This window comes from Pongo abelii, chromosome 22, assembly GCF_028885655.2.
Source record: "Pongo abelii isolate AG06213 chromosome 22, NHGRI_mPonAbe1-v2.0_pri, whole genome shotgun sequence".
NCBI lineage: Eukaryota > Metazoa > Chordata > Mammalia > Primates > Hominidae > Pongo > Pongo abelii.
In genome coordinates, this window is record NC_072007.2 from 34,730,060 (window position 1) to 34,744,654 (window position 14,595).

Genomic DNA, 14,595 nt, shown 5'->3' on the forward strand with positions numbered 1-14,595 from the left:
TACTCTGGCTCACTGATTCCACCTGGACCCAGAACTCATGACCCGACTGGTTCTGTGGCCCCATCCAGAGGCTGACTCAGCCACAAGTATAGTTTTCCACATCCCTATGACTTCATCCCCCATCAACCAGCAGCACCCATTTCCTAGCCCCCTGCTAGGCAAATTATCCATGAAAACCCTAGACTCTGAGTTCTTCGGGAGATGAATTTGAAAATTAACTTCCATTCTTCTGCTTGGCTGGCCCTGTGATTTTTAAACTTTGTCTTTGCTGCCCAAAACCTGCTATTCTCAGTGCATTGGCTTTTCTAAACAGTGGGCAAGATGAACCCATCAGGTAATTATACTCCTAGTCAATCATTCATTTGTGAATTTAATACTCTCTTTACAATTATTCCAAAAAAAAAACAACTAAAAATTCCCTCTTCACAAAAAATGCATGCCCTTGAGTTAGAAATCATCAAGATAATTCTAAACAGTTGCTTTATGTAGAATTGCCAATATTAAATCATGAGTTTTCAGTAAACTACTTGGTAATCTAAAACCTACTTTGATAATTGCAATTTTATAAATAGGCAGGCAACAGTCACAAGTTTGGAAATTAAATGGCAAATACAGTGTGCTTTATGTTTGGTTACTTAAAGTATGAGCTCAATGTCTATAGCTTAATAAAATCTAAAATTTAACTTAAAGTGCAAGTATACCTTCTCCATATTATGGACGATGCACTGCTCACCAATACATTTCGCTTAAATCACAAAAGATTAGGTAATATTAATGCCATGAGACTTTCCAAATAAAGAATTTCCCATATATATGTTGATTGATAGCCATTAATTCATTCAAAGCTCAGGGAAAAGCTGAGTGATGTCAAGCAGTTGGCAACTATGCAGATTGATCAAAGTAATACCTCATTGCTCTGGAGACAATGACAGGAACTCATGTTGAATTTGACAGGTTCACTGACATTAGCTCTAATAAGACCACATTTCAGTGCAGTTGAATTAGGCTACAAACTGAACTGCTCCCTGCCAGTAGTCCTGGAAAAGGAGAAATGATTCATGCTATCAGATACTGCACAGACAAGCAATGAGTGTTTACTGCTTGAATGAGATAGAGTAGACATGCTTTATTTCCTCCATAATCTTCTTTGAATTGCATTTGCCCAAACATCCCAGTATTTCAAACAAATAAATACTACCCAAAGTACGTCTCCATGCTCATGGATCTTGCAGAGCTATTTGTGTCCAGGCCTTATCTGTTATGGCCCCAGAGCTTTAGCCTTTAGACCCATGACCCATGATAGCATTGGATCCTCCTAATTAAGTACACAACTTAATCAAATTAATATGCTCAAATGTGTGATGTCCAAAGAAAACAGTAGACAGAATTCTGAGAACAAAGATTCCTGTGTAAATGCTGCATAGTGAAGATTGTCATTGAGTTCAGCCTTAATTCAATGATTTGATTGGAGAAGGGGCAACAAAAGGAGCAGAGCATTTCAAGGAACAGAAAATGACAGAAAATCATGAAAATATTAAAGACCGGGATGTGTTAAATGTTCTAAGAGATGCCTGCTCCAAAAGGAATTGTTTGCAATTTAAGGCTACAAATCATATTTAGGGAGGAACGCAGTTGGGTGACTTAATGAGAGAGATTGTTAAAGCCTTGGAAAGGAGGAGGAAAATCTCAATCTCAGCAATGCATACATTCAAAAAAAAACTGTGAATATTTTTAAATTGTGGTATGAAATAAGAGAAAAGCTTATATTTTAGGAAAAATTGATCATTTAGTATTGTGAAAAACTGATTGGAGATTAAAGAGCTAGGAGGAGTTAAGATGACTATGACAAAGCCAGTTTGCCAGCCTGCTGCCTCTGGGTAAATTTTTATTCCAGTCTAAGAAGTTATTGGTAGAAATGGAAATTATGCAAGAGACATAACTGAAATTTCGATGAATAAGTAATGTTTGATGATCTATTTAGCAAAGGAGAGAATAATAAGGGAACTTTTTATTTTCTCAAGGGTATTTTAATTATGAAACAAACATTAGCAAAACGTGAAATGATTTTTTTTCTTAAGTTGGAAAACATTGAGAAACATGTTTACTTTTGTTATTGAAAGGCTGCACGTGCCCTCAGCTTAAAAAGTCTATCCAGGATTTTTTTGTCAGATTTTTAATCTATATTTTATACAATTTATTTCAGATCAAACATTTAATTATACTACTTTTCTATGCTACTTTTTTGGCAAATTTAAATATATATTGTAGAAATTCTAAAGAGTATCATAAATCTTAATTTATCATATAGCTTCAATAATTACATCTATTTTGCCATTTTGTATAAGTTATATCTCTACTCAATCCCCTCTCCCTACCTTAATTATTAATATTTTAGAGGTTTTTCTAGGTGAAATTTATTAAATTAAATTAACTAATTAATTATTTTTTGAGACAGGATCTCACTCTGTCCCGCACGCAGTAGTGCAGTGGCACGATCTCAGCTCACTGCAACCTCCACCTCCCAGGTTCAAGTGATTCTTCCACCTCAGCTTGCCAAGCAGTTGGGATTACAAGCGTGAGCCACCGCACCTAGCCGATTTTTTTGTATTTTTAGTAGAGTCTGGGTTTCGCCACGTTGGCCAGGCTGGTCTCGAACTCCTGGCCTCAAGTGATCTGCCTGCCTCAGCCTCCCAAACTGCTGGGATTACAGGTGTGAGCCACCACCCCTGGCCCTAGGTGAAATTTAAACATTGTATCTCTTCCATCAACTGTTAGCCTCAGATGATGATTTTTATTTATCTGGCATATTTTTATATATTATGGATATTGAAAGAGGAAATAAGTTGTATTAAATTTTGGCAAGGAGGAAAATAAGATGTTGAATACAGAGATCCTCTGAGGAGAAAGTCTACTGATAAATAAGAAAACTTTAAGGTGAAAAGATGTTGTTAAATGAAATAAAATCAAAGGCCCACTCACGCTCTTCAAAATGTCACTAAAACATACTGGTGTTCATCCTCCACCTAGGTAATTTAAGCCAGGCCAATCTAATTACAGATTTACGGATCATTAAAATAAATTGCCAGTATTTGCCTATTTCCAAGGTGACCAAAGAGGACTCAATTTGTCTCCTGTTGCTCTTTTTGTCCTTGAGGTTGTATGATGGCTCTAAGTCTTGATTGTTCACTATAAGACCCAGTCCTAGCCCCTTCTTCACTGCTTGTATTGTTCTCCTCATATGTTCACATCTGATGGGTAGATATAAAATATAATGCTGCCTGCATAAGCCACTCCTGGTGGTTTAGACCTAGTGGAGGCAATTAGGTAGGTAGCATTATATTTTCCTAGTAGAACTTTTATGCACCTCAGTGATTCCTAGGAGAGAGTCTAGCATTACTACTACAAGCAAATTAAGAAAAAACGCAATATAAGGACAGAATAAACATCTACTTTCATTAATTTATAATGTAGCACTGTTCAGAAAAAAAAATCCGTGATGGATACATGTGAAGGTCTTCTATAATTTTACATGATAGCCTCCAAACTAACGTTTAAGCCACTCAAATTGTGAGGCAATATGATATTCATTAGAAGCCATACCAGCTGCAACAAACAACCATTCGTTTGTCATCAAATGAAAAGGCATTCAATGTTTCCACTGATCCCTCAGGCCCTAACACAGTCTTTAAGGTACAAATCTTCGAATGTTTAGGTCAGGGAAATTTTAAAAGATTTTGAAAGAATATAGTAATAATGATCTTGCCTTCTCTGTGTAAAATTTTGAATATTTACTGGATGTGTGGCCTGCTTAAGCACTGAAATATTTTTTAAGCCATGTTAAATCTTCGTGAAAAAAGGTGAGAAGTATATTTTTATAGACTCTGAAATGTAACAAAAATGACTCAAATTGGCTTAAAATATAGAGAATTGGCTTTAAATACAGAGAATATATTACCTCTAATTTCAAGAATTGCCTACTTAGGTGATAACTTCAGAGGTCCAATACTATTTACTTACAAAGAAACCCCCAAGTTGTTTTCCAGGACAGAACAGATTTCTTCTCTTATTTTAATGACGAGAATGTGTTCACTTATTCTTTTCAGTCAATTTCTGAGAGGGAGCCTTGAGTTAAAGATAAACATGGGATGAAAATCAAATATAAAGATGGAATGAGTATGCATCGAATGGCGTGTGAGTGCTATGGTGAGTTTAATCATCTTCACCTACAAATAAACAAATTAAAACTTACAAAAGTTCATTCTTACCTAAGATCTACCAATATGTGACTGTTAAAGCCAAAATTGAGAATGATTTTAAATTTTATCTGAATTTCCCCAGTATAATCTATTTTTAATATGTTCATTAAGTTTAGATGTATTTAAAAGCTACTAGATAAATTATGTTAGACCCTGGGGTTTAAAAATGAGTGAGATAACCCCACAATGAATGTCTTCCAGAAAGGCCAAACATAAAATAGACGGTTTATTAATGAACGAATGTTAAGTGAAAAGATACAGATATGCCCTCACATGAGACTGCATAGGGGAGGTGTTAGCAGCAGTGAATCCATACAGGTATGCAGCAGCTCAATTATAGTCTCCTCAAAGGAAATAATTCGTCCAAGGGGCATAAGGCAGAGTGAGAGACTGAGGCAAGTTTTTGAGCAGGAGTGAGAGTTTATTTAAAAGTTAGAGCGGGCTGAGTGCGGTGGCTCATGCCTGTAATACCAGCACTTTGGGAGGCCGAGACAGGCGGATCACGACGTCAGGAGTTCGAGACCAGCCTGGCTAACATGGTGAAACCCCGTCTCTACTAAAAATACAAAAAATTAGCCGGGTGTGGTGGCATGCGCCTGTAGTCCCAGCTGCTCAGGAGGCTGAGGCAGGAGAATCGCTTGAACCCGGGAGGTGGAGGGTGCAGTGAGCCGAGATCACACCACTGCACTCCAGCCTGAGCAACAAAGTGAGACTCCGTCTCAAAACAAAAGGAAATAAAGTGTATTTGAAAGAAGGCCAAGTGAGCAACTTTAGAGATTCAAGTGCCTCGTCTGACCCTTGACTTGAGGTTTTATACATTGGCATCATTCTGGGGTTTGCAGTTCTTCCTCCCCGATTCTTCCCTTGGAGTGGGCTGTCCACATGCACAGTGGCCTGCCAGCACTTGGGAGGGGCTTCATGCACAGCGGGTTTTCTGAAGTTCTGCACATGCTCATTTGAGGCGTTTTTCCCTTACCTGTCAAGTGTTCCTAGAGGAAGGTTATATACAAGTTAAGCTCTGCCTTTTTGCCTCTTAGTGCACATGCTTGAACCCACTCACCCAGCTTCTGCGATCTTATCAGGAAGCTGCTAATCACCAGCTTCAGGTGTTTTCTTTTTTCTTTTTCTTTCTTTCTTTTTTTTTTTTTTAGACAGTCTGGCTCTGTCGCCCAGGCTGGAGTGCGGTGGCGCGATTTCGGCTCACTGCAAGCTCTGCCTCCCGGGTTCACGCCATTCTCCTGCCTCAGCCTCCGGAAGACGTTTTCTATCTATTGAGAGACTGTCTTTCACTGGCGCTGGCTGCGACCAATTATTATTTTAGAAGGACAATTTAACAACGGACTGACCATCACCTGATGGTCGCCTGACACTCCTAGAGGGGCCCTTTCCTGCCGTGCTCATGTCTGCCTAGCTACCTACTCTAACAGAGGGACATATAACAAAGTGCAATGGGACTTGAAGGAAAGGAGACAGATGACCCGAATCACAAAGAATGGGACCCCACATTTATTGAAGTCACTGGGAATCATCTAACAGAAAAACAAGTGCATCTACAGCTAATGAAAATGCTATTTTCTTTCTCTATCCCTATTCCTGATTTTATGTACTTTTGTTATTCATTGTTGTTAATATTTGGTTTGGTTTCTTTTGAGACTTACATAGGAGCTGGGTTTTATGGCTTTAAAATCTCTAAATTAACCATGGACATTTATATAAATTTATCATATACATAAAATCTGAAGAAGAAAATTTACGTACTAATGAAAATGAATGATCTATTTAAAAAGAAAGCAAATTGAAAATGGAAATGGCTATAAAATTATTTCATTGGTCAAATGGCAAAATACTCTCAGCAATTTTTCTGACCTATGAATCTAAGCATTTTTAAGTATCATTGTATTGTTATATAAATTCTACTTATATTATGCTAGCAGATTTCAAAAGCCTCTCTCTTTTTTGCCTATTGTGAAGGTAGGAATAAGACGTTGTATCAGAAATCCACAGTTGCTTCTGTAGGGAAGGAAAAAAAATCTTTTTTCTCTACCCATTTTAGTTACAAGTTTGAGGCTCTGTAATGTAGACTAACAATATGCAGATTAACAAAAAAAATCCACCATGAAGTTTATTAGTATGCATGTTGTACTTACACATGGGAACACTTAGTGATGAGGAACTCAAAGGGTGATTATAATTGGAGTTTATATAGCAACTTAACAACAACAAAAAATTGTACATTTTCAGGGAAATGACAAGATAAAAAAAAAGACTGAGTTTTTAGGGTAGCAAACAGTAGAAAGGTAAATACATGGAGGAAACTAATGGAAGAAAGGGCTTGTCATGCAGGTTCTTGTAGTGCTATATCTGGGCTGAAAGGGTTTAGAATTGTCACAGATGACTGGTGATTGGTGATTAACTTCTTTCCTTCTACATAGAGAGTAGAGGACATCTTTATAAATTTTCATCCTGCTTTTAAGCAAGTGGGGGAAGGCAGACTTTTCTTGTATATATGTCTCAATTGCCTTTAGCTCAAAATAAATCTATGTCAAAGTGGTATATTATTTTAGGATGGTGTATTCTGCTTTCCTTCACTTGAAACTACTCGGTAATCAATTACAAAACCAGTAAGAAATTGAGAGTAAGTTTTCATTATAGACCTTCCAAATACAATAGGTCATAAATCAGCTAATAATATTTATCTGTGTTATATATTATCAGGTATAGTTAACTCTTTTTTTCAGGATCCTGTTCATTCAAATAATTTATTTAGAAGTAAACAAAAGTAAAAATTTCAAAGAAAAGTCAAACAAAAGAAAAGAAGAAGAATTTTCTCCCAGGATATGTAACTCAATTATTTATAAAACCATTCTCTCAAAGTATCTAGGATTCTTGAAAGACCTTGTTTTGCTTTCTTTGTTTGAAGAGCTGGAAATAAAATCAATAGGATTACTCATCCTCAAATTATTCTTGGAAGAGGCAAATAAGTTCTGCCCACTCTTCAGCCTTAATGAAGAATTGAAAGCATCGCAGAGTAGTCGAAATTTGAGGCATGAATCTCTAAGGAATGTTCTGGCACAGATAGTTCATATTCACAAGTTCCTATTATATGGTTTTATTTTAAAATGGTGAAAATTATTGAAACTCAGATGATTAAACAGTCTTCAAAGCTTGAGTACCTTATACACTTTATGTAACTGCTATGAATATTCTCTTGAATGCTAGTGGAGGAAGGGTTATCCACAGCTGTTGTAGAAGTTTTAGGGAATCACATTCTAAGGAATGCACAAAAGAAAATTAATAAAGCAACCGCTAGAAATAAACCCACATCTTAAGAACAATTTGACAGAAAGGAGAGTCTCCCAACAATTGATGTAGAATATCTAAAAAGGGAATAAAAATATAGGACATAGATCTTGGGAAAACAGTATTTCTCAATTAGCGAGATCCAGGGAATGTGCAGCTTCATTCTTTTGTTTTAACATGAGGTCTTCTTCGCAGGCATATATTCCCAAATCAGAGACAGAGGCATTTAGCACCATCGACAGCCAAAAGTCGTTAAATGTTATATTAATATAATTTATTTCCTTTTACCTGATGTCATCCTCCCCCAGGCAAACTTCTGCTTAAAATGTATCTTTCATTTGTTTTCTGTAATTAAGACATTTGCTGGTTATCCTAATGGATTTTATACTACTCATTATAATTCAGCAAACTGATAGGTTTTATATCAATTTTTGAATTTTCCTAATATGAGCCAACTTTTGAGAGACAGAAACTATCTTAATAGTGCCATAACAGTAGAGCTAAAAAAAAATACACAGACTATGAACAGTGATAACCACTTTTACATCAAACCAGACTATTCAGTAAACTTCCGCCAGGAAAAAACCAAGCTCACAGTCCCCTTTCAAATCACATTATTTACACAATGGACAAATCAAGAGGAAGGATTAGGCAAAATATAAGTATACATTATGGCAGTCAAAAACACTCTTTTTGAATGCTTTATTTCTCCATAAAGTTAATGTATAAAGTCGTACACAAAGACACACCCTCATTCATCATCCCCATGTGATTAACAGAGATGTTCATCACAACACTATTTTCTTTTATTTTTAAGATGTAAGTAGATGATCTGATCTTTACTATGGAAAGTTGTCATAGGATAGTGGAAGGAGTTTCAATTTGATTAAAAGATGAAGCAGATTCAAATGAATGAGAAACATATAAGAGGCAGATTGGGAAATTGGAGGCAGCAGGTTCAACTTCTTAGCTGTCAAAATCTGCCCCAGTTCTGACATAAATTTAATCATTCATAGACTAATAGAGCCGTGGCTTCAAGCACTGAAAAGCAGCTATGACTTTATCCTGCTTCTGAGCTAACAAGGTAGTTTTCACAGCTTCATACATGTTGGCAGAGGACACAAGACTCCTGGGTTAGACACAATGGCCTTTTTTACATTAAAGCACAGCACGTAGCATGAGTTTCACATTCTGGTTGACTCCTGTTATCCCCATGTCCCACTAAGCAACACAGAGCAGCCCATGTAGATACTGCGGACAAAATAGGCTGACATTACTAATAAGAAACCCTCAATCTTTCAAAAGCAGATGCTAACAAACGTGGCCAGCCGTGCACCTTAAAGAAAGCCGTTTTCTTTTTTATTCTGGAGGGAAAAAAAAACAAAAACAAAAACACCTTTCCTCTGTCCTGAAGGAAGATACCATTTCTATCCTCTAAGGCTATATGAACATATTTGAACATATGTAATAGGATAAATGCCATCAATGACTTTGTTTAGAAGACATGCAGAAACACAAGACCGATTGAGCTTTGTCTCTCAACTCATAGGCAATGTTCATTGACCTTCATTGTAATGTAGACCTACAATTCAAGTGGAACAATAAATACGTAAGGGAGGTTCTGCAGAAAAACTTCATGTATAATGATATGTTTGCCTTCAGTGGTCTTTTTTTTATTTTCTATCTTCTAATATATATATAGTAAATATATATATTCACTAAAAAACTTTGTGATTGATATATATATATAAAATTTGGCAATGCGATCTCTGTTTTCTTCATAGAAAAATATTTAGAAATCGAAAATTCAAGTCTGTAGACTCCTAAGTGACTCTTCATATTGTACACGTCAATGGCTAATTTCATGACTCCTATTCTATAAAAATACACAGAACCATGCCATCAAGGCATAATCATTAGAAAAGAGAAATAACACCGTATGTGTCAAAAGGGTTATTACAAACTCAAGCCTGCATTCAAAAAGTTATTTAACTTCAGTTTTCAGGATCTCCTATACCTGAACATGGCTCTGTGTCATAGAGTGCCTTAACCTTGGTCTGTCTTTTTTTGTCACAAATATACAATGTATAAGATGAGATACTTTTGACTGCAGTTGCCAAAAATTTTGGGTCAGCTAAGATGCGGTGATATTTTTCATGATGTCCACTATGCCACTACATCCCTTCTGTTTCTCTTCCCCGTACCCTATCTTTTCTATTTCCAACACCATAGTTTTACAGTCAAACTTATTGTTGGCTTCTTCAAAATCCAAATTCCTAAATGTCAGGGGCTGTAAAATTTGTTTGAGAAGACCTAGCTCCATAAAGTTCGGTCAGTGTTCATTAAATTCAACCTAATGATTACGCAGTTTTTAAGTACAGCTGTTTTCCATAGTAACCTGAACATTTGACTAGCAGGAAGGCAAACATATTCTATTTGATTTATGTTTATTTAAACTTGACCATTGTTTTGCTTTATAATAAAAACAGTACAAGGCTGTTATTGTCCTTTCAATTTATAATAGAGCAATTTTACCTACCATTGTTAAATTAAGTATTTGACTGCACAAAAAACAAGGAAAGATCTTTGCTTCCCTACAGACTGCAGGAGGCTTGTTGGCTGAAAGCTCAGCACAAGAGAAGTTTGATAGCACTGATCACTGCCTATCAGCAGATCATTCCAATATTCATGGTTACCAGCAACTAAAACAGTAGGGAATGTCTAAACTGTATCTTTTCTCCTACTTACTTATCTTATTTTGTGTCCCTAATAGGATATTGCAGTCGCTGTGTTCTAGACTAAATCCGATGTATCTGCAGGTCAGGTGTGTTATAACTGAGAGAAAATAGGAAGCATTTCTTTTTTTCTCTTTTTTACTCTATACTTTTTTTTTAATTTTATTATTGTTATACTTTAAGTTTTAGGGTACATGTGCACAACATGCAGGTTTGTTACATATGTATACATGTGCCATGTTAGTGTGCTGCACCCATTAACTCATCATTTAGCATTAGCGTTTCTTGTCATTACTCTTTTAATTGGATCTCTCTGGGTGAACTATCAGTAAGCCAAAACCATCGAAAAGTCTCAAGACAGAATATGTATTATGAAATGGCAAACCAAAGTCATTATTGGGTGTAGAGTATTTTCACTAAAAAACTTTGTAATTACAAGGAACATAGTGATAATCTAATGAAGTTAACCCATTTTATAAATACAAGGGATTATCTCATGAACTTAACCAATTTTTAAATCTGAATTTAAAAAAAGATTAATAATAGTTACCTCACCAAAAATTTAAAAAGATAGCAAATGCCATCTAAATCCTTTACTATTCCACAAAAATTGTTTTTCTGAGTTATTTCCATGAACAGTTCTCTGACTGCATTAATTTTTAAGTGTTGATATATTTGGACAAGATAATATACTTATATATGTTAAAAACATTAAAAAGTTAAATGGCAAAAGATCTGTTTGGGATCTATACTTTTCATCTGTCCTGGTCCCATTCACATACACTAGCCAGTGTGGCAGCAGCTCACTTTACTAGTTTCCTTGTGTTCATTCAGAATTTCTATGTAACATATTTGATGTTCCCATTCTTCTATGCAAATGTAGCTTATAACGCCCAAAGTTCTGGATATTTAAACCCCTACCAAAATATGGTGGAAATGGTTCCTTAATTCATAGACTGTGTGTGTAAAATATACACACATATATGTATTATGTATCAGATATGAGTATATATGTGTTTTATATAACACATACTCTATCTCTCTCTCTCCCTCCAGCATATCACTTAATTGTATGGATATCTACATTTTATATAATTATTCTACAAGTCTTAGATTTGTAAATGGTTTTCTTTTTTTTTTGCTATTGTAAGCATTACTGTTTTGAACATCTTTGTACACATATTACTTTCTTTGTGTGTACATATTTACCCTAGGGCAAATTATCACAAGCGAGGGTGGTAAGTCAGTTATAATATATTTGTAATTTGGTTTTATACTTCCAAATTGCCCTTCACATGGTCAGTTTTTGCAACACAGAGGTGTGTGTGTGGGGGGGTGGGCATATGTGCACATACATGTCTTAGTTTCTCATTGTATCATCTCTAAGTTTGGGTTTAGAATGTTTCTGGCTTGTTAGTTTTTGCACAGACTTTCATGACCATACATATCCATTGTGAATTTCCCCATATTTCTTTATGAATTCTCCCTTGTAAAGCCCCTTATAAAACCATCAGATCTCGTGAGAACTCATTCACTATCATGAGAACAGCATGGAGGTAACCACCCCCATGATTCAATTACCTCCTACGGGGTCCCTCCCACAACATATAGGGATTACGGGAACTACAATTCAAGATGAGATTTGGGTGGGCACATCGCCAAAGCATATCACCTGGGTTTTCTGAATTAACTTTTTAAAGAAGTATCCTTTTATTCAATGCATTGTTGAGTTTGGCTTTTTGATTCAATCTGAAAATACTGTTAATTTAGTGAGTTAAACCACATCATAGTGACAGAAAAGAAAGTTATAGTTAGCTTGAGTTGTGCCATATTGTTATGAATTATGTTTTCTGTTTATATGTCTATCATAACATGTTATGTATGTTGTTTTTCGTTTGTTTGTTATTGTGTATAGTTTTTTCGTGATACCTAAGGAAGTTTAAAAGTTTGATCTAGTGGTTACATTTATAATTACAATTTCAATAATACCATTAGTTAATTTTTTAGAAGATATTTATTAAACCTTATTATAACTAATGAATAAATTTTCTCTTTTTTTCTTCTTCTTCATTTTTCTCCACTACATGATTTTAGTGGATTTAACTATCTTTATATACTAATAAATATGATTATATTACTTGATTTTTCAACTGTAAATGTTCTTCAACTTCCCATTCTATCAGAGGAAGGAGGAATTATTTACCCAGTAGCCTTTTTTTTCCTTCACCAGTAACTTTTACAGTTACGTTATATTTACATTCCTATTCTTAATTCCATGGTAATGCTTAGTTCCATGGTAACTTATTCTTAGTTCCATGGTAAATATATATGTATTTGTGTGTGTATATATATATATATATGAATATATATACACACACACACACACACATATATCTTAAACTTACTATCAGTATTTTTGCCTTGTTTCTACAGACATTCCTTGTCTTATCTAGAATTCTAGAAATTTCTAGGAACCCGAAAATATATATATATATTATTTGAGACCAAGTTGCTTTATTTAAGACAAAGTCTCGCTCTTGTTGCCCATGCTGGAGTGCAATGGCACAAATCTAGGCTCACCGCAACCTCTGCCTCCCAGGTTCAAGCAATTGTCTCCTGCCTCAGCCTCCCAGCTAATAGAAAAAAATATTTTCTGTATGCTCACATTTTTAAATCACCTTTTCCCTATGATTTATGCTTGAAGAGCAGTTTACTTTGATGAAAAATTATTGACTTATACTTACTATTTTTGTGTCTTTTCTTGGTAAGTGTGTCTTTGAAGAAATATATTAGTGTATTTTATTTCAAGGGAGGTTTTATGAATAATTTTAAATGATCATTTTCTGCCATTTCTGCCCTGTTTTCTTCATCTGGGACTCTGTACATTAATCTTTTTCTTCTGTCTTCTATAGACTCTGTTTGGTATTGAACGTCTGTGTTTCAGGTTATAGTACATTATATGACAATAATACTCTGAGCATTTTATCAATCTAAAACAAATTATACTTTTTTGACATTCTGTTAGCTCTTACTTTTTCAAGTAGTTTTATTTTGTCTTTTAATTTTTTTAATTTCTGGTTTGCTGTGCTCTTTCAAAGCTGTAATTTTATACATACTTAAACATACACATACATATAATGTGTATTATATAACTAAATATACATTGTACATATATGCATACGTATATACAAATATGTGAATTCATATACACATATAGAGCCATGTGTATTCATACATGAATACACATGGCTACCTATTTTCATATATATACAGATATTAATACTGAACTGTAGATGTCTCTATATATATGTATGCATATGTGTATGTATGTACATACACATTTATGAGTTTATTTCACATCCACAGAAATGTATATGTGTGTGTGTAGCTTACATACCTTAAATGTGTGTGTATGTCTACAAACACACACATGCACACACTAATACTGTTTCATCTCCTCTGATACATGATAGAAATAATTTGTAAGTACACTTTGCCCCTTTTTTTTCTGAATGTCTCTATGTGTCAGCACAGTTCAAGTTCCTTTCATATTGCTCATTAGTGATGAAGCTTCAATTTGCCAAACTAGCAAAATGACGAAGACTCCTGGAGTATGAGCAAGGGTCATATTAACCTTCCAATCTTCACAACCTAAACACTCCTTTGTTCTCCATTGCACAGAGATTGCTTTCAATAAACTTGGCCTGTGAGATTGATTGAGTGGCTCCATCTTCCTGCTTCTTGAACCAAAACAATTGCAGACAGCCACTTCCACTAGCACAATTCACCCGTTTCTATAGTCAGTTTTGCAAGAGAGATTGCACTCTGAAGTCTTCATCTCCAAGACCATCTTATCAATTTTCAAATTGTGTGTGTATGCAAACAAACTATTTTTCTGTAAGGGTTTCTCTTAATATCTTAGTTATGACAGTCTTTATTTGTATTCTGCTTATTGTACATTGAACATTGTATTAATCCTTTGATAACTGATAAATTGTACTTTTTTTGCATTGTCATAGTAACAAAACTTTGTCATGGAACATTTCTTCCCACAACTCAAACTGTATATTATTATTTTTAAAAAACTTCATATTTTGTCATGATTTTAGTTTTCAGAAAAGTTGCAAAGATAATCCATAGGGTTCCCAAATACTTCTCTCTGTCTCCCTTAATATTTACATTTTATGTTACTATGAGAAATTTATCACGACCAAGAAATACATATTGGAAAATTGCTATTAACAAAAGTTCAGATTTTATTAGAGCTTCATCAGTTTTTCAATGATTATGTTTTTCTATTCCAG